This window comes from Marmota marmota, unplaced genomic scaffold (genome assembly GCF_001458135.2).
Source record: "Marmota marmota marmota unplaced genomic scaffold, marMar, whole genome shotgun sequence".
Classification (NCBI taxonomy): domain Eukaryota; kingdom Metazoa; phylum Chordata; class Mammalia; order Rodentia; family Sciuridae; genus Marmota; species Marmota marmota.
The window spans coordinates 16,804,630-16,825,724 of NW_026000153.1; positions in this window are offsets into that span (position 1 = coordinate 16,804,630).

Sequence of the window (21,095 nt, forward strand, 5' to 3'; positions counted from 1 at the left end):
ATTTATCAGGAATCTCATTTCTTCATAGGATATAGGACTACCTTTGTAGGAAAGCAACAGATCTTCATAAAATATAATATTGAGAGATCTCTTAGAGCTAAAAATTCTTTCCCTTAATTATGGTGTTGTAAAATTTCTGCCTTTAAAATTAAAAAAATTTACTTGAAAAAAATTCATAATATTGTTTTTGTTTCCATTATTTAATCTGAAGGAAAGAAAAAGTTTAGCAATTTTGTGAAGGATACAACTTAATTTGAGTTAACCAATTTTCTAGTCTTTTTGATATTGCTCCTTTTATGAGTACATGGAAGGTTGTAAAGTGTGTAAATCTGTTGTACTGGAAAATTCATACAGTCAACATGTGAGTGGGAATGGGCTTTAACCTAACCTCTGGATTTCCCTGGATGATTCTTAACTTTGGAGGTTAATTTTCCAAGGAGGACCTCATACCTCCTTGGAATAATTTCCTAGATGTTTCAAAATGGTGACTCATAGCCTTGCTCTGATTTTGGATTTAACACAGAGGATTGTTTTTCACATGTCTCTCTATGTATCTCTGCTCCATCTTGTGTATTATCCAGGGTTCTAAGAAATTAAAGCCAAGTTAGAAGATTCATTAAAACGCTTTCTTTTGTGATGTATGTCCACAAATCAAACTACAAAAAAACCATTTTTGTTTATATCCAAACCATAAATAAAAATATTCTCATAACTTAAACAATATCACCTTCATCCTTCATTTCTCCCTCTTTCAATTTCGACTCTTCACATTTTGGTTTTTGAGCAAGTTTGTTTTATTTCATCCATAGTTCAAGGGTTAATAGGCTTTTTTTTTTTTTTGGATACATACTGAAAGTTATGGTTTTTGTAGCTTTTTTCCTAAAAAGAATTCCACTGCCCAAGACTAACATTCATCAACTAAGCCAGGTTTTATAAAAGAACATAGTCTGTCAGTAGTAGAGAAGTTTTCTCTTATGGTTACCAACTAATTAATGTTTTAGAAACGTGAACACCAGTGAATTATTTGTGCCTGAGCTGACTTAATTCTACAATCAGGAAACCACTGATTAATGAACCATTTGTTTTCACAATTTACTGATTATAGGAGAGACAGGATTTTAATTTCTTGAAAGTTGGCAAAGCATATTGCTTGAGTTTGACATATCTGGTTATTGGCAACAACCTGTGAACCGTTAGATCTGTACATGAGATTGAGCAAAAAATTTGTTCATATGAAAAAAACTTAATATTTTTAAATTGTTCAGAGAGGGGAGACAAGGGCTAATGGTGAGAGGCTCCAATAACTAAAGCACTCTCAATTTGTCATTCCTTTGTTTTGGTGTTAGTTTAGATATGGAGCTTGAGTATCTTACTATAAAAAGGAAGAGGAAAGTGAACATATTAAAATAATAATGGATGCTGAATATATCATAATGACATGTTGCATTTAAAATAATGCCTTGGGTGAGCACAATGAAGAAGTCTGTTAAAGTACAAGTTCCCTGCAAAATTATATAAAATATAGCTCCAGGAGAAGAGTAAGTGGTCAGGCCATAAGTCATGCTTTGCATATAATGAATTAACTTCTACTCTGTGATGGAAATAGCACAAGATTGCACCAACTTTTGTAGAATTTGAAAAATATTATCATTCAACTCATTTTCTGTATTCTGTGGTTCAGATGAGGAACTCTGGTTGAGAAAAAATGATCTGAGCTATTAAATATATTTGAAGCTTTTCAAATTCAAAATATATTAACAGAAAATTAAAAAGTTCAAGATGATTGTTTTGTTTCATTAAATACTAAACAGCAAACTCTGTTTCTTAATGCCTCTAAAGAAATTAAAATCAATTAAAGACATATTAGATTTTCAGACTTCTTGCTTTTTTATTCCATTATAATTCATTATATTGTTTCCTGTTTCAAATTATTTTGAAAGAAATTGTTGTGGTGTTTCAGAAAAGGCCAAATCAGGGTATTCTGAAAAGGGCTACTCTTTAAGAGCTGATAAAGAAAAAGTGGATTACTAAGCATATTGAAAAAAGTTGAAAGAGTCTTAGATCTAATTTTAAGTCCTTTTGAGAAGACAAGATATTTTATATTTCATAACTTTTCTTTTTTAACTTAAACCATAGCTGTTCTCCCCAGAAAGAAGAATGTGATATTTATTTGTCTTTCCTTTGAAGGGTCTTTCATTTTTCCAGGACTTTAGGATACCTGGCGAAATTCAAATCTCTTGGACTGAGAAACATGAATTTATACTTCTTTCCTAATCCTCTGAGAGCAGCAGAGCTGGTGGTAATGGTTCTTTAGAAAAATGCTGGTACCGTCTTTATTAAGCTACCTGCTTCCTAAGAAAGGGTATCCAGGAGCATCCTTCAAAGATGCCAGCTAGTGCTATGGCTTACCCTCAAATGTGTACTTATGCTTTAATTTGGTTGGAAAGGTTAAAATAAATATGGAATGTTAAAAAAGATATTTAGTTCTCTTGATGGTTCTGGTGATGTTTTATAAACTCTCTGAACATAATGGGGCCTCAGATTTATTTCATTTCTATCTCAAGCCAAATTGTGGAAACACTTGGATTGGTGATACATAATCTCCTACTCACTACCTTCAACAGCCTGTTGCTAAAATGTAGGGAACTTACTGCAACCATGAAAGACCACTTGGGTGGTCTTATATTGTACTGGTAAGGTAGATGGTTCTAATTCAGAGTGGTGACCCATCATAAACACATAGAAAGTAACTCTAATGTTAACTATAACACGCCCTCACCAAAAGAAAATGTGATCAACTCATGAAATAGTCCATAAACACACATGCATATATACAAAACTTAAGAATTCTTAGGAAAATAAGCAACCCAATTTAACCGAGTTGGACAGTCAGCAACTCAGTGATTTTGTGGTTTGACCCTCATATGGTACATCAATCACAGCAAATTTCTTTCTCTCTCCTTTCCAAGTAAAACCACTACTTCCCACGCAACATGTCATTACCGTCACAATAGAATCTGCTCCCTAATAGAGTTTGGATTATATCCTTAACTTTAAAGCCCTATTTGAAATCACAGCTTCCTTCCTGTTGCAACTTAGCTTTAAAGCAGACTTCTACCAATCCTGGCAAATCACCCTTTTTCCCCTTTACTTTTTGGTTCTATTATTTTGCAAGCCAATTTGGATTTTCTGTTTTCCCCAAAGAGACCATATTTTCCTAAAATACTCCATCATTTTCTATTTTTCTTATGATGAGGAATGAAGTACAGGAAGAATGGTAATAAAGTGTCCATAGTTCCATAGGACACATATTTAAGTGCTTTACCTAACAGAATCATCATTTGTTTTAAGTTGACTCGATGACAACCCTATTCCTGGTTAAAGTACTAAATCATACAAATAAGCATCAAACCACCAGAAACACTTTACAATAATGTTTACTATCAAATTGAAGACATGCATTTTAATATTAGAGGTGAATAAAATATTTAATTTGACTTTCTAGGCATTTGATTTTTAATTTTTAATTTGTATTCAGTAATATACATTAACAAACTTCCTCATGGTATTTTGTAAAGAGACAGGGACAGGTACAATTGTTCCAGTTTTATGCAGGGAGAGATTTCATGTCTACAAGGGTATACTTCCTGGGAGGGTGCCAATGTCTAAAAATACCTCCTTTTCTTTTTTCACTTCATTTGATTTTATTCCTAAAATTCCATTAATTAGATATTTATTCTGGTTAAAAACAAAGCTGTTAAATCAAAGAAATTCATGCTTTATATCCTTAGATGAGGCTCCTTAGAAATTCACACATTTGGGTAATTTAGTTCAATCAACTCCTTTTTTCTTGATCTGAAATTAGATGACACTAACAACATAAATTTTGTTCCACTACTGTTTTCAGCTTATAATTCATTTTTACATCACTATTTCTTCATCAAGTTTTTCACCCTAATCCTGTGTTGTAAGAATCATTCACAGCATTGTTTTCAGCATATAAACGTTATCAAAACACTTAATATGAAACAAAAATTCAAAATTTAATATATGGCAAATCAAATGGTTGAACTCAAATCTTCCAACTTCAAGTTTGTATGCCCTCAGCTCTATCAGTGTAGCTCATGGACATTACTTCTCTCTTGTTGGAGAGAAGGAAATTGTGGACAGAAGTAGAGAGAGGTCAAGCCTAAATCTGCTATAACAGGCAAGAAGGGCATACTGGATTCAAGGCATGGGGGTTGGATGGTCAGCAGGGTAGTCTTAGGGCATTTTGAAGCTATTCTTACAGAACTTTGAAAAGTGATACTGGAAACCCTAGATTTTCTTTTTTTTTTTTTTTAATTTCAAAAGAATTACACCTGGCTAAGAAATAATACTTTTCCTTTTTTCTTTTTCCTTCTCCTCTTCATGTACCTCAGGGGTTCCTGCTTCCAGGAACTTGACTTCAATCTCTTAGTCGAATAGATCTGCTTTTATTCAAGGAGATTTTTGCAAAGTCTATCCACCATTATAACTGAAAAAAAAATTCCCTTGGAAGAGGAATCTTAAATTTTTAATATTGTCTTACAAGTAATTCTTTTTTTCTAGGACAGAATGAAACTGCATGTGTAATGGTAACTCCAATTTTTACTTACAAATATCTCAACAAGAATTAGGAAAAATCAATATTCCTGAGTAACTTATCACTACAATATTTGCTCTCTTCCCTGTTTTTCTAGTTGCTGGCTGACCTAGGCTGTTCCTGTGGCACCTGCTCCCATCTTGCCCCAAGCTGAACTCTTTCAAACACAGGTATTAAATTACTTTTTCAACACATTTCTGCTACTCATTCTGTTAAGTGCCCCAACCAAATATAAGTTTCTGTTGGCCCCAAAATAGCTCTTCTGCCATCTGGAGTCCCAAGTTTCTGCATTTTCTCTTTCACCTCGAAGCAACTCCGGCAGACAAAGAGCTTCACCTGATGTAATTGTATCTGCTTCCAACTGCTCCAAACACATTCTGGAGGTTTCGTTCTGAGTGAATAATTCTCCTGTGTTATCACCAGGCTTCCTGAAGTGATCAGATGCTCATTTCTTTGGACATTTTCAAATCATCAAGAAAAACTTAATAAATCCCAGAATCTAGTTTTAGCTTTAGTTTTAGCATTCTACTAAATTTCTTATACATTTTTAGATGAGCTCTAAAAGTGCTCAGGTAAATAAAAACTACATGCTTCTCATGATTTTGAAAGGTGAAATAGGAAAAAGAGGTCTAATGATGTTTTTCTAAGTTTTATATTTTATTGAAGTAGATGAAAATCAAAATATTAATCAAAATTAATGTAATTCAATATTAAGTGCATACTTGAATTTTCCTATATTTTTGAACAAAATATATTGTGACAAGTCTATAAACACTTAGAATATCCTGTCAATATTTGAGCAAGAAGTATACTGATGCCATATTTCAGGAAAATTACCCAAACTATAGGGATAGAAAGCATGGGAAAATTTGTTTTGTTACATAGATACATTTTCTAAACATTTGGATAATTCTGGGTTCTGCAACCTCCTTGAATTCTTTCCTCTTATTTTTAGGTTATTCTTAGATGTTCTTTAGTTGCCTCCTCTAATTGCTTACAATACTTCCCTAGGAAATTTCACCCAGGAAATTTTCTCTTGACACACATTTCCCTTATTTTTGACACACATAACTCTCAAACCTTTCCTTTACAGTTCTGTAATCTAGACACAAATTCCAAATAACTCATTGGGTTCTATTACTGAGTGTACTGCCACATATTAAAGTCAAAAGTAATACATTCTTAGTCTCTTCCCCTGGGTATCCACCATAAACCTGCTTCTTAGTTACTAACTCAATGAATGGCTACACCCCCAAGCAAGTCACCCATGCAAAAATGCAAAAACTACTTACTTACTCCCATTTTCCAATGTCAACAAGAGGTTCTGTCAGTGATATGCCCTTGATTACTTTCCCATCTAATCCTTTTTTATCACCAGGAAGCCTTCAATGGCTTCCAGCTTCTTCCTTCTACAATCCATTTAAACATACAGATTCAACTCTTCATTTCCATATTATCTGAAAACAAACTACAAATTCCCAACCATATATATCCTGTGTCTTTATAATTTGGTTATGATATATTTTTTTTCTTCTTCACTCGGTCTTCTAAAGCTCAACTGTTTTCTAATCTAGTAGTTGTACAACCAGGGCAAATGCAACCAACTCACCTAGGAAATCCTTTGAAATGCAAATTCTCAAGCCCTATCTTATACACATATACAGAATCAGATGATTAACAGACCTGCCACATGATCAGTTATGCACACTGAAGTTTGAGAACTACTGCCATAGGCATTTCATTTGCCCTTATATACATGTTATATTGTTAACATACCTTCATATCTTAATTCTAGAAACATCCTATATCTGGAATTCTTTTTTCTTAATAAATTTCAAAAATGCCTGTTCTTCCTTCAGGAGTCATTTTAAAAGTAACCACTTCTTAAGACTTTTTCATTCTTTAGGCAGAACTATTGGTCATTCATCCCCCCTAAACTATTTTAGTTATACCTTGTCTGTAATATGGTCTAATTAATAATTATTTTTAAATGAAATTAATTCCCCTTCATCAATTATGAACTCCATGAAAGCTCCAAAGTTCATTTTCCTTACTAAATTCTTGAGGAAAGGAGCTGTATCTAAGTTAATAATACTACACACTCAATAATTCAATGAAAGGTAATTATCGATATATTTTGTTATTCTTATAACAAATACCAAGGCATTCACTAGTCTAATCCCTTTAATGTGCCATTTTAGTTTTAAATACTCTCCTCTTTATAGGGTGGCCTAATGGAAAGAAATGAAAAACATCATATGAAAAGATGTTAACAACATATGCAAGCAACTGACTCATAAACTAGTCAAATGGAATCAGTATCAGTTGTAAAATTGTGACCTAAAATTCACAATCAATTAAATTTAAACTGCAAAAAATTAAATAGTTTCTCAGTAACTCTCAGGATAACCACATTGTAAAATAGATATGATTTGGCAAACATAAAATTTATTCCTTCAGAATTTTATTTCTAATAGTTTACCTTTTAGTTATTTTTTTAATTAGAGTAATTGACATTTTTCTAACAAAATCTAAAATCTCTTGTATAGCCATTTAAAGAAAAGTAACCATTAATGACTTACACATGGGGCTTATTTCTACTGTGATTTGTAGAGCACAGTTTTCAAAATTAATCAATAAAAATTTTGGAAAATGTAAATTAAAAAGTTAATTATGGAATAATTTTGTGGTCCAGTTTTGCAACTCTTTCTATGTAGTATCAAAGTTGAGGCCTTTAAAAATTATGGTGTCATCACAACACATGATATTATGGAAAAACAATCTCATCTCATACAAAGGCATATTAGTAATTATGAATTTTACCTCATATTTGAAAAGCAGTTGTGCTACTCACAAAACATTTTCATGTAGTTTAGCTCATTTAATTATCACAAGAACTTTTTTTCTTATCAGAAATAAGAAATGATTAATTTTCCTGTTATATAAAAAAGTAAAATCTGATCACTTTGGGTTAAAGTCATGTTGTGAAAGCCACCCAGCTAGTAAGCTTATTTAGTTCCTATTTATCCATTGCCTTCAAAATGTCTGTAGGATGCTTACTATGAAGGCTAAGTTGTTCTTCCAACAGAGCATATGCTGAGCCCAGAAGAGCTTAATGTGCTGTTATCCTGTTATCATGAGGGTGGAGAAGCATGTCAGAGGACAGAAGTGGATGGGACTGCTACCTGGATCTTCTAGATTCTTGACAGTATAGCAGAAAAGAATTTAATTACATATCAATTACAAGTAGCACAGCAAGAGATTTATAAAAAGGAAAAAGAACATGCTGGAGAATGGAGATAAGGGTGATCATAGAGAGAGAGAAAATGAGTCACCTCGTCTTAAGTCTGGGATTTAACATTTTCAGGGGGACAGTAGGTAGGAGGCTGACCCAGAAGTGGAGTCAGGGCACGATTATATAGTTTGGGGCCAGTTTTCCTTATGCTTGCACATTGTTCTCAGATATTATAATCCTGCAGCTTATATTATCACATGTCTCGTTAGCATCTTAAATCTCCACCCAGGAGGGTGTGTCTTAATGTTATAATGAGTGTAGGTTCATTTCTTGGTCACCATATTCTTTAATTCACATGATCTTTAAAGAACTGGTTCCTCCAGATGCTTTGTGGCTATCTTGAAGTTTTTGTGGCTTTCTTAACAGCCAGTCAGCAACCTGTGGGCAAGGACAAGGGCTAAGTTGCTCATGAGTTGTTCATTATGCATGCCAATGGTTTATGGGCATTTCTTTTTCGAGACTCAGTGTTGTCTCTCCATCCCTAAATTCCCAACCCAGTCTGGTGAGGATTGAAGGTCATGAGCATGCACATAGGGGTGAGTGAGTGGCTCACCGGGTGCTACAATTTCATGAGAACCTAACAGAAAAGGTCCATGACTTAGAAGTATGTGACTAAAGAAAGCACCTCAGAAATAGGAGCTGCAAGCCAGGCAGGGTGATGCATGCCTGCAATATCAGCTGCTTAGGAAGCTAAGGCAGAAGGGTTACAAGTTTGAGGCCAGCCTCAATAACTTAGCAAGACTCTTTTCTCTAAAAATAATAATCATAATAAATAAATAAATAAATAAATAAAATAAAAAGGGCAAAAGGGGTGGGGATATAGCTCAGTAACAAAGAGTTCCTGAGTTCAGTCCCCAACATCAAACAAACAAACAGGAGTTGTAGTTATGTAGATGAGGGAAGATAACTCAGTTCATTTTATGCTGGTATAATGGAATACCACAGACTAATTTGTAATAAACAGAAATTTATTTGGCTCACATGTCTGGAGGCTGAAAAGTCATAAGAATGGCACTAGCATCTGTTGAGGGCCTTTGCTGCCTCAGATCATTGAGAATATCATTATGTGTATTCAAGAGAGTGTGAGAGAGCAAGAGGGGGCTGAACTTGGTATAAACAAACCCACTCTCACAGTAAGGAACCTCTTCCCACAATAATGATGTTAATCTATTCATAAAGGAAAAGTTCTTATGATCTAATCATCTCTTAAAGGTCCCACCTCTCAACATTGTTACATGGAGATTAAGTTTGTTAACACATGAACTTTAGGAGACATGTTCAAATCCTAGCAGAGGGGGATAAGGAGGAAGAGGGTCTTGACAGAGGAAATAACATGCACAGACTTTGATCTGTTTTAGTAGATCAGTATCCTTAGAGCAAATGGTGGCACAGGAAGATCAAGATGTGGAGGTTCAGCCTTGTGTTAGTCAGCTTTCTGTTACTATAACATATACCTGAGATAGTCAACTTACAAAATATTTATTTTGGCTTGCAGTTTTAAGGCTTTGGTACATGATCAGTTAGTCCCATTTTACTCCTATGGTGAGGCAGTACATTTTGACAGGAGTGCTTGAAGGAGCAAAGCTACTTAACTGCTGGCCAGGATGCAAAAGAGAGAAGGAAGGTGTCTATTCCACTATCCCCTTCAAGTGCATCCCCCAGTGACCTAAAGACCTACTAAGTTTTACATCTTAAAGACTAAACCAACTCCCACTAGTGCCACCTTGGATCCAAAGTTTTAACACTAGAGACTTTGAGGGACACTTAAGATACAAAATATAGCATACTTGAAATATAAATTTGGAACCACCAGCATAGAAATGGTAATTAGAAATTTTAGGGAGAGTTAAATTATCCAGCCAAACTATGGTGAGTTGCAAGTGAAATCATTCCTTTATAGAATCATGGAAATCACTACTCCTGGTGGATGCTCTAAAGGAAGTGATCAAGTGATCATTGCTGTCATATGTATGGACAGAAGGAAGGATACAGAGGGAAGGGAGAGGTGCTAATGCTTTGTCAACTGAAAGCATCTACTTTTCAGCAAACTGGGGGCAAGAAATCAAGGGCCTGAGCATAAGGACAGGGTGGAAATAGCCACTGCTGGGAAGTGTAGCACAAATTCACCACCACTCCATGAAGTGGGGACAACACTGAGGACCCAATTCTGTGTGGAGATCTTGAATTTTTAATGAATACAGTATGCAGATTATTTGGTTTACCTCCAGTAAAGAAGCAGAGAAGATGATTTTTAGGTTTTGCCCAGAGGGTGTGATAGGAGAGCAGATGAAACAGGATCATAGCTGAGAGAAGATGATGCAAGGAAAGTGCGCATGGCACAAACTATAAGGCTATACCAACTTTCAGGGTCCTGAAAAAGACTGGGATAAATGCACTGAAAATAAAGGGAAGAAGATAGCTGCAAAAACAGGTGAAGGAACTGAATGTGTTGACCTTGTAAATACTGAAGTCACCTGAGATGATGATAGGATTGGGGAAGAAAAAGGCTGTGAATTTTCATGAAGTCTGCACTAAATGAGGACAAACTGTAGGAAGTCCACGTATAGGAGTGTGGAAAGTGATAAGGGATTGAAAATGATGGAGGAGAAATGGCACAGCAGCAGAGAGGAAGGGGAGCTGGTTAATGCCATCTTCAATTGAGAGATGTGATTTGTGAGGGATTGAGCTGCTTTGGGAAATATGAAGTCCCCAACAAAGAGCCAAGTCACTTAAAGCAAGTGAGGACATAGAATGTGCCATGTGGAACTGACCAGATAAAGAACTCTCTACAGTGGTTCCAAAGGCAGTGGGAAGACGGACTAGGGAGATACAGAGCAGAGTAAAAGTGTAAAATTATGGGAGAGGATTCATGACCAGACATTTATCTGAAAATGTCTTTATTGCATAGTTACTCTTAAAATTTTGCTTTTTCTGGATGTACAATTCTGTGCTAACATGTATTTCTCCTCACTATATTGAACAGTGTAGATACTATTCCATTCTTTCCTTTTATTTGTCAATCTAAATAATATTTTTCATTGATGATTTTTCCCACCTTGTGCCTTTAAGATATTCTCTTGCTATTGCCATACTGTAGTTTTACAATGTGCATAGATATGGATAGATTCCCTTTTATTTTTATAGTGAGCTTCCTATAAACATAAGTTTATCTTTCTTTAGCTTTGAAAAAAAGTCCCAGCCATTTGCCATCGAATATCAATTCTCCATTCTCTATGTTTGGACACATTCAAGAAGATAGTAAAACCTTACCATTCTTTTTAGTTCTTTTGTTGGATTTCTGTCACTATGAGGAAAACAACTTAATGAAAAACAACTAAAAGAAGAAAGATTTAAAGATTTACTTTGGCTCCTGGTTTCAGAGATTTCCATCCATGGGAGGATGACTCCCTTGTTTTTAGGCCTCTGGTGAAGCAGATCAACATCACACATTGTGTATCAGAGCTTCTCAATCCATGGGTAGGAGAGACAGAGGTAGGGAGGAGGAAAAAAAAGAAGGAGGGTGTCCAGGGACACAATATACACGCTTCAAAGGCATGCCCCCAGTGACCCACGTCTTCAAACTATGTCCTGCCTCCTAAAGTTTCCCCCTGTTCTCAATAACACCACAAGCTAAGGACCAAGCCTTCAGGGAATGAGCTTTTGGGGGATGTTCCAGATCCAAACTACATCAGTGCCTGTTAATCCTTCATATACTTCACAGCTTTGCTTCTGTTTGCTACATTCTGTCCAATCTATTAAAATCCTTTTTGCAGTATTCTAATTTTCTCCTCAGCTATGTTTAAGCTACTACTGAACTCAACAATTCAGTTTTTAATGTCAGTGTATATATTAGTTTTAAAATTTCTCTCTCTTTCTGTGTGGACATTTAAAAATAGTTTTCTGCTCCTTTCTTGCTCATTTGTTAAATTCAAAATTTTAGTTCATTAAACATGATAATTTTATAATATTTTATTTCACAACATGATACTTTATTTTTGTTATTTTATATGATGTGCTATCACAGTTTTATACTTTGCATGTGAAAATTCAGAAGATTTGAGGAGATTTGGATCCTTGGTCTGTGGTTTCTGCTGATCTCAATCACAGTGTCTTGTTTCATTGTGTGTGTTGAACATAATTTAATCTGTGGAAATCTTGAGGCCTAAATGATGGATGCTTTCCTGCAGATATGATTTGTATTTTCTTCTGACAGGAGGCAGGCATAGCCATCATCCTGGAATAATTTTAGCTGTCTTAGAAGGTCTCTGTTTAGTGGGAAAGATTCAGATTTTGCTTCTGCACCTTGAGGTCAACAGAAAACTTAGTCCTGGAATCATGTCTCTGATAAAGGAATGTGCCTACAGCACAGTCTTGCCTCTCCCTGTTGTTCATGCTCACCACTCCCTGCTTGCAGCTACTCTGTTTTGTTGTTGTTGTTGTTGTTGTTCTTATTTGTTTGTGTTTTGGGCTAGAGGACATTGATTTTTTAGTAAACCTAGAAATACCTAGCAGATTCTATATATAGTAACCTATATAGAACATTTTTGAGGGCAGTCATGTCACAATTTCTTGGGTACATGTCTCGTACGGAAACTGTTTTCTTTAATGTTTATTCCTTTAAGAATTATTGTCTAAATACCAGAATAACCACAAATTTTTATTAAGGCTTTTCTTTGAAGTATACTGGGAAAGAATAAAGTATTCTTTATATACCAAAATTTCAAGAATCTTTACCATGCTGGGCATTTTTCCTTATATGTGCTTTGAAAATATGGTAAATACACATGTGTGGAATATGATGTTGGGTGCCAGGGTATAAAAGAGTTCTCTTTTTTTGTTTATTCAATTTTGATGTTATATTTTAACCAGGACATACCATAAATATGTGTATGTAGCCTATATAGAACTATATAGCTCTCTCTCATATCTCCAGGTTTTGTATCTATTGATTTTACCAACTATGGATGGAAAATATTTGAGAAAAAAAAATGTGTCTGTATTGAACATTCAACCAGACTTTTATTAGTATTATTATTTCTTAATGTATTATAATAAGTATAAATGTAGCATTTGTATTGTGTCAGGTATTATAAGTTATCTAGAGATGATTCAAGGTATAGAAGAGGATATGTATTGGTTATATATAAATGCTACATAATTTTATTTAAAGGTATTAAGTATCAGGATTTTAGGTATCTCTTGGAGTCTTGGAACCAATTTCCAAAGATACTGAAGGATGACTATACTTAGTTTTCTAATAGCTCTGACCCTTATTTAATGGAGCTTACAACCCTCTAAAATTCCAGGATTTAAAACAGTTAGCTGGTGTTCTTTTGCTGTTGACTATAAGAAATATCACTTCTTTTGTTAGTTTAATTCTCTCACTTTAACCATGTATAATTTTTTGATTCATAATTCTGATATTATGTGTTATATTCTTGTTATTACAAATATTGTAAGGATATTTTCCAATTATTCTATATATTGATAGATTTTGAACAATGTATGACAAAATATAGAACTCTGTAACTCATCAATGAATTACTCAGCTCTCTCCACCCTGCTAGCTACTCTGGCTAATTGCTGTCAACCAACCTATAAGCCAGCATGTTAATGTCACATGGATCATGAGTTTCTTGAATGTCATACTGAAAATTAAGACATGTAACACTGAAGTCATTTTCTTTGTCAAATCTATAATACACATAGAAAATGAAATTAGATTAATCTTTTCTAAGATGTCATTGGGAATCTGCTCATTTCCAGTGTTCACATAATCCAATAGTTGCGCATAATCCAACTATTCTGAACATAAAGACACCATACAAATCTATTATATCTGTACTCTGACATATTTTTTCTTTTCACAGAGGACTCCAGAAAAATATATTATTTATGTACTATAAAATGATATTATTTACAAAGTAGTACACAATATACAAATTTCTATTAAATGTTTTCTTCATTCCAGTAGCCCTTTTATTCACTAAACATTACTGGATTTTCTTAAGAGGCAATCTGAAATATCATTTGACCTCAGGCTATGGTAAGTTAATTGACTTAAAACATTTAACGTTAATAATAAATTTAATTAATTAATTTATAATTAATTTATAATTTAATTAATTAATTTAATTATTGAACTTATTTAATGGTTAAATTAATATGATTATTATTAGTTGATCTGATTAATTAAATAAAATAATAAAATAAAATGCCAAAATATCTTTAAATTAGGCAACTGATAAAAATGTCTTTATTCATTCTCTAAATTTAAGCATAAAAAGCAACATAACTTGATTTGAAGATCTGAAATTTTTCCAATTATTGGGCAATTGAAGAGAAGGACAAAGATCCACAAGTTTGGAATAGTAGAAAATTATTGTAAAAAGTAAACTAAATTTCTGACTATTTTTAGAGAGGATAGCTACCCCTATGCCATAGTCCATGCTCCCCACTAATCCCAGTTTTAATGCTAATTAAAAATGATAGAAGTATTTTCCAGTGCAATCCTGGTCTAAATACACAAGCTTCTGCCTGGTTATCAGAGCTGAGAGAGTTAAATGCCCATGAAGTACTTTCAGTAGATGCAGTTATTATTGTGACCAGTGCTGTTGAAGTGGCATGGATAAAGAAAGTGCCCATATAACTTATCAATGCTGTAACTACTGGAGAGTACTGAGGCATTGGATACATGAGCAGAAATTCTAATACTCTGCTTCTGTTATCATCCTGCAACTAGCTATTTATCTCTAGGTCAAGATCAAAACCACAGAATTATGGACAGATATCTTGGAAACAATGAGATCTATTCCTCTATGTAGAAAGTAGAATGAAAGTCTAACTAGTTAAACAGTTTGCCAGTCTTTATGAAGTAAATTTGCTCACTTACAGTTCAGGAGACTGTATATGTCACTTTATAATGCTCTGAACAAGAGGTTTCAGACATCAAGACCGTAGTTATAGGCTGTTATTCTTATTAAGAATGTATTAGCACATGCAATATTGGCATAACTGGAAACAGCTTCAGTGAGACCAACCAAAATAAGATGGGCTATACTCTTACTTATGAGCAAATCTTATGTTGTGTGAAGTTAGCAAGGCCCCGGAAAGAGTAGACTGCAGTTTTATTCTCAGCCTACTAAGACATCTCTTTATCATTTTAATAGACACTTAATTTTTCATACCTCTGTTTTCTCACCTTATTTTTTGAGATAATAAAGATATGCATATAGTGATATGAAAGAATAAGAATGAGTAGTCCCTTTTCTTAGATAGCTAGTAAAGCTATCTAACTAAAGTTCTTTTCTCTCTCTTTCTCCTCTACCCCAACTAACCTCCTTCCTAGCTTTCCAAAAGTTCTTGCTATGTTTATTCCAGTGTGGTCTTGGGAATACCTGGGTCAGAATCCATCTGGGGGTTTGTTTAAAAAACAGAATCCTGACCCTGTTTCTAGAACCACAGTATCTAATCTCAGCAGGTTATGGAAATTCACCTATAGAACAGGTGAACTTACATTATTAACAATATCTTAGGTAAGTATTAGAAACTATAGTTCAGGAACCTTTGTTCTAGGGTCTGTACACTTTATTTCTCTTTTGTTCAATTTGTAAACAATGAATATTTAAGAAGGTAAAGAAAGGAGCTATCAACAAAATGAATAATTATCCCTAAGTATTTTTAAATTATCTATATGAAATTTTCTAGACAGTGTTTTAAAGGTTAAAATTCATTAAAAATCAGTAAAAATGAAAGGATGTGATTCCTGGGAAAATTCTACTATTAAATGCAAGTATATAAGGGGACAACTTTGAAATAATTAGGATTGTTTGTTAAATAATCTCAATTTCCTAATAATGAATGCAGTGAACTTTCAAATACCTTCTGTAAACCTTGTTTTATAGTTTCTGTTTTCCCATCAGAGTGTATTCAATTAACTCTATTGACATTATCACCATCTTTGTTTATTTATTTTACTAGTGAGTTTATCTTTCTGAGTTCCCAGGACTCTTGAGACACAGTAAGATGGGCTTATAGTTCACATCATTAATGTTTATTTGCTAACTAATAACTGAGTTGACTCACATTATGCTGTGGAGTTCAAAATATGACCTCTCCATACTGACTGGAGTAGACATGAAAGCACCTGTAGACCAGACTGGCAGTAGTTCAAGTTCACTTGCTCTTGTTCTTTTTTCTTCTCTTTTGAACCCAATTATTTGGAAATAATGTGCTTAGGTTGGTATTTAACCTTATCTAAGGGATTGATCCTGTTGCTTCTGGCCACTCAGATGACATCTGCCTGAAAGTCACTCACACTTGCTTTCCCCTGAAGCAGAACTCCTTTACTGCTCTTTGTTACTGTCATCACCAATGACATTTCTGTATCCACATGTTTGTGTTTCTGGTACCTGTTGCTTACACAGAGTTGCTCAGTCTGGAGGCCACAGTGGCTCTTGGAAGTGTGAGGGTTGAGATACTCTCCAGCACACTGTTTTGGTTCCACTCATGACAGCTCTCTAGGTTCTTTCCCATAGTCTCTTCTTCAGGCCAAGCCAGATCCCTTTAGAGCAGGGATATGATCAGTTCCAGAATTCACTTTAAAAATATAAGTTACTCTGTTCCATGGCTGTAAGAGTCAGGGAGAGGGTATCCTTTTTGTGGTTTTAATTTTTTTCCTGATATTTTCTAAGTATTTAGAATCAGAAGGATAAAGGTTAATTCTTTTTCAAATGAGAAAGCCCAGGACTGTTGTCTCTGACTCCTTTTACTTGCAGCCTTTTCGTTCTTTACATTCATTGGTAAATTCTTTCTCTACTACCAACAGAAAACTATATAACCTAATAAAATAGCAGACTGTATACATAGGATACATATTAGATTGCAGATAAGAGTCCATTTGGAAGAGCCAAAAGCACATTAGCCTTAGGTCAATTTTACTCAAGAAACCAATTTATTGTGCAGGATGATCTGGCTTGTGATGTCAACTCACACCAGTGTACTGTTCAAGAATCTAAAATGATCCCTTATTGCTTGCTATAGCAAAACTAAATCCATTTATTTGGTTTTCAGTGGCCTTCACCATCTGTATTCTTCTAATGTTCAAAAAGATATTTTTAATGTTTTTTGTTGGTACATTATATCTATACATAATAATGGGGTTCATTTTGAAAATCACACATACACAGAATATAATTTGCTCCATCGAAATATCCATTCCTTCCCTTCTTTAACCCACCCTTTCTCCTCCTCTACTCCTGCTTCATGACAAACTAGGCAGTCTCCTCTATACACAACACTGTCATAAAACCTATTTCCACTTTTACACCTTTCCTAGCACACTCACCCTTCTTCTTCAGCCAATCTGAATCTTATTCTCCTTCATAGGCTTTGTTAATGCTTCTTTGAAGGAGGTTTTTTCAGAGATCATGAATCTTCTCCCCTCCAATAATGAATAAAATCTATTGGCACAATTTTGCCCTAACTATCATCTCATTTGGGAGAGTTAATTAATAATCTCTAAAATATAATGCAAGCACTATATTCCTATTAGGAATACAACTGACCCATGGGATTCAAAGGCTCAGCATTCTAAAATTAATATTGACTAAGATTGATGGTATCAAGTTCTCCTGTATCTTTAGTGATCCACACTTTGCTAAGGCTGGTACTGAGGAGGCTCATGCAGAGACTGGGAGCTCCAGACTGAGATTTCTTTTAGTCTGTGGAACAGAACAGGAAAAGGCAACGTCCTGAATGCCCCTTCCAGCCTCTCATCACTGCTTATATAATGACTCTGAAGATAGGGTCTTCACTGGTTTGGTCCTCTTGGAAAAAGTTCTTAATAGCATTAATTCTGTCTTTATAGATTCACCAAAATTCTAAAGATGTCCATCTAATTGTTCACTTATTCTCAACAGAATTTTTTGGGGAAGCTATATACAGTTGATTCATTAAGAAGCTCATTCACATGAAATCTCATCTCTGATTACCAATTGTTGTGGATATTTTGCTAATTGGTGTGTGTGTGTGTGTGTGTGTGTGTATGAAAGAGAGAGAGAGAATTTTCTTATAGTCTTTTTAAAAATGCTATTGTGTAACAGAAATGTTTCCAGATTTCTAAGAAATTATGAAATAAATCACTAAAATAGAAATAAAATAAGTAGGAAAACAGGAGTTAGGATATATAGAGGGAAATTTCAGGGGACATTAATCAGAGAGTTTTTGAAAAATTTTTAGCAAATTTCTGCCACTAAAAACCAAAGGAACTAACCTGGTCCTTCAACCATCTGGTCCTAGTCCTGTAATTTCATTTCTTCCATAAATCCTAGATGCTTGGTTTTCCCAAGCCTGTGTCCCACATGGATGAGATTCCTAATATCCTATTTTTCTTACACAGCCATATGAGAAAAACCTTCTAAGGCAATTTTAATGATTCTCTGCCTTGTGATCAGTTAAATCCAAAACAAGAATCATTTACATGAGCATCTCTCTTAGAAGGTGATTTGATACAATGCAAAATATTTTTATTAATTTTATTTTGAAATAATAATTAACCCATATATGTGAGGTGTTTGTGAATAATTAACCTTTTGAAAAGCATGTCTATACATAAAGAGATTTACAAAAGGACATTTTCTTATTAATGTATCATTTCCTCTTTGATTCAAAGTAATTTGGTGAAAGATAGCAAGCCCTGAAATAAGTTGAAACCCTACATTAACTCCTCTCTTACTAACCTAAGAGAAGAATCCTACTGAATATTATAAGTTTACCTTTAATAGGTAGAACATCATAAGTCTTTTGGGATCGGATCCTTTGATTCCTTGACATTTTGGGATTTTACTTAAACCCTGGGGTATGGGGAAAATTCCTCGCTGTACTCCCTATTCTGTGGGGAATGTAGAATATGTGCAGATGTTATGTTTGTGTCATTCTGACTTTGCTAAGATTTAATACAGACATAGAGACACATCAATCTTCCTCCCTCCTTTCCTCCCTCCCTCCCTCCCTCCTTCCTTCCTTCCTTCCTTCCTCCCTCCCTCCCTTCCNCCTTCCTTCCTTCCTTCCTTCCTTCCTTCCTTCCTTCCTTCCTCCTTCCTTGTTCTTGCCTACCCTTTATTTTGTTTCTTTTCTTTCCTTAAGCCTCCCATTTCAAAAAGTTCTTACAGAAAACATGTGCAGTTTTGACTTCCTGCTGAAAGATGTTTCCCTAAGATGAATTACTGTTATGTTTTATAGTGAGATAGCCATAGGATAAATATATGTTGGTTGGCCAACTTTGAGCTGGCTTTTATCTCTGGAATTTGATGCTCTTTAGTGAAGCAACATCAGAACTTACTTGGGTTGTTCCTAACATACATTCTCAATATGCCAGTAAGATTTTTTTTTTGGTGGTGCTGGAGATTGAACCCATATCCCCAGCCCCTCAGTGAGAATTTTTTGAATGGCATCTAGGTCAGGGTTCAAGTTCATCTCCAAGCGTACTTATTGTTTATTGCTTCTGATTCTTTAGTACATGCTAATATGTTATTTAGGACTTCAGAATGATTTATATAATGCCAAAAGCTAAACTAGTATACTAGACTAAAAACCTGAACTCTGTACTAATGTACCAAGGCAATTGCTACTGTCCACTCTCAGGGAGCACATACCGGAAGCATGTACTCATACTCATTGTGCAAAGCCACACCCCTTGGCTGAGTCCACAGGTGCTCCCTGCTCATTTATTCAGTCTCACCTTCCACCACTCTTGCTTCTTTCATGCTAGGTTCCATCCATAAAAACTGAGTTGCTTCTCATTCACAGTTTTACCACTATATTTGGTCACACCCAAGCCTTTACAAATGATTGCTTCATCTTATGAAAGGCATAAGATGGAGCCTCGTGCTTCTGATTTCCAATATTTATTTTTTAGACTCAGCATCCCTTATCTGACCTGTCAATAATGTGTAAGTATCCCTTTTCTGGGTCCCCTAATACACTGACTGGACACAGTATATTTTACTCCTTGATGAGTGCCTACTTGTTTTGTCAGTTTCCCCTACTAGATGCTCCTGCAGAGAGGATCTTCTGTGATTTTCATCAGCTTATCTCTAGATTTCACACAGTTTCTACTGAATGCATGAATGTGTAAAGATACCTCCTGTGGCTTCTACAAAAAGAGATATCTTGCTTCTTCCACGCTGCTTCCAGTACCCCATATCAGCTCTTTTACTGGCTTTCTTTCTTTGGCTTCATAATTACATACATCAGTAATGCCAAATCTTGAAAGGGACGGTACTAGATCTTTTTGGAGGTAATGAAAATTTTGCTTCTTTCATAAATATCAGACCTAGGAAATTTGGAGAGAGGCTTTATATAGCTTCAGGTGGCCAGTTTCCTGCACTTTCTCTCCTAGTCTCTTTTCTAGGACCCTCTACCCTTAATTTAGCTCTGTCTTTAAAACCTTTTAACTTCATGTTATTTTTATGCTTTCTTTAACTAATTCTTTCCTCTGAATAACTTTATCTATTCAATGTCTGTTCCTTCATAGTTTGGCTCTCAGTTTTCATAGTAACAATGGATAAACATAATGGTGATAATATGAGTTACACCCTCTGTATTAGTCTTGTTTCACTTTATTTCATGATTTGTTTTAGCTTCACAAGATGGGTACAATTATTCTTATTCTTAAATTAAAGGTGAAAAATTTGAAGCTCAATGGTACATACCTAGGGTAAAGGATTTCCTTTAGCTCTACCTTGTTGCCTACAATAAATACCTCAGTAGACAGAACCTCATCATAAAGGAAAGACTGTACATAGTTGTAGGAAGTTTCTAAGGCTATGATAGGCTTTTGAGCAAAATGTATATTTGGGAAGAGGACAGGGCAAGGGGACACTGCTGGTAGTGACCCTGAATTTTACCATATGGGTGCTCATCCTGTCTTTTTAAGAAGATTGTCAAGGCACTAACATAGCAGTTGCTCCTTCAGGCTTTGTGCCCTCTCTCCATGAGAGGGCACTAGACCTGGCAAACACTGCCTCCACTGTCCTTCATGGAGGACTCACCTCTTGCACTTGTGCACCTGCACTAAGAACTGCAAGTTGTATGAAAGTTGAAGTCAGAGGGTCTAGTTTGAATCCAAATTCCTTCTCTCATTTTTTCAGTGGTCTTGGGTAGCTTTTCTTGGAT